At 37.4% G+C, this 1,269-nt stretch overlaps 1 pseudogene; it reads left to right on the top strand.

Moving 5' to 3' along the window:
* Window positions 1-647, top strand: part of LOC109378519 (olfactory receptor 1J1-like) — a 13,197-nt pseudogene extending 12,550 nt beyond the window's left edge.
* The last annotated feature ends 622 nt before the right edge of the window (window positions 648-1,269 follow it).

Raw genomic sequence — 1,269 nt, 5'->3', positions numbered from 1 at the left:
GGTAGTAGATTGGGGGTGGGGTTATCACCTTGTGAGGGGTGTAAATGTCTAACTATTACATTGTTTTGTACACATGAAACTAATAAAAAAAAGTCTACCCTTTTAAATCATCTTCTTCTGCCATGGGCTCAGAAATGATTTTTAGACATTCCTATACAGCCCTTCCAATAAGTATGTCCCCAATATGCAAGGGTTGGTATTAAAAGAAGAGACATATTCTTAATATATTGGGTTGTCAGAAAAGTCATGACATGTTTTTTCTATGACTTTCGTTGCAAAAATGCATCATTACTTTTCCGACAACCCAATAGATGTCCTTGACTGAAAATGAAAGTATCAATTGGATAATACTGAGAATTTCATTTGTACTCTAAAAAAACAGATGCAGATAAATGATGGGTAACTTTTAAGTGAAACCATATCGCTAAAGATTTGTGCAGATGAATAGAATAAAAGTCTTCCTTATGCAACTGTTGCAAGAGCTGAGGAACAGAGGTCAGGGAAGTTGCTCTTGAAGGTTAAAAAAATCTGAAACTGAAGATTTCAGCCTAAAGCATAAAATAGATGGTTTCAAAAGGTTAATGAGTAGTCACTGCCAATTTCAAGAATCACTAAAAAACTCTCCCAAATGTCTCTGTATAGTGTAAGCCATGACAGTGGCTTTTCTTTTTGTAATGCAAGTGCCTGATATAAGCTTTGATGGCTGAGGCATCCACTTCATAGAGGCATCCACTTCAAAGATGGCTACCTCCAATAAACATGTTGCCAGCCACATGTAGATTAAAAAGCCTCTCACACTGAGGCTCATTTGTTTTAGAGATCTTGGTTGGTTTCTATAATGGACCATTTGGACCACTTGTTTATTCTCTTCTCACACAATCCTGCTCTTATGTTTTAAATCACCAATAAAGAGTGAGCACGTGAAACCCGAGGTCCCCACCCTCGACCCCAATTAAAGGAGACCCCCAGGCCCGTGCACTCACTCTTGCTCTCTCTACGCTCAACCTCGCTGTGTGACCCCACATGTGCCAAGTGCTTTCTAGGACCTCAGTAATAGAACTTTTTTTNATTTCTTGTGGCTATTTGCACATGTTATTCCTCTTCCATCATTTTACTTCAAACTTTTCTGTGTCCTTTTATCTATGAGGTGTCCACTGTTAACAGTGTAAAGTTGGATTTTGTTCTTTTTATGTAGATCAACAATTATTATATTTCTGGAATTTGATCTATTAACACCGAATGCAATCATGGTATATTTGAATTGATATT

The sequence above is a fragment of the Hipposideros armiger genome, unplaced genomic scaffold (assembly GCF_001890085.2).
Source record: "Hipposideros armiger isolate ML-2016 unplaced genomic scaffold, ASM189008v1 scaffold_2089, whole genome shotgun sequence".
Classification (NCBI taxonomy): domain Eukaryota; kingdom Metazoa; phylum Chordata; class Mammalia; order Chiroptera; family Hipposideridae; genus Hipposideros; species Hipposideros armiger.
This window is presented reverse-complemented; position numbering and strand designations above follow the sequence as displayed.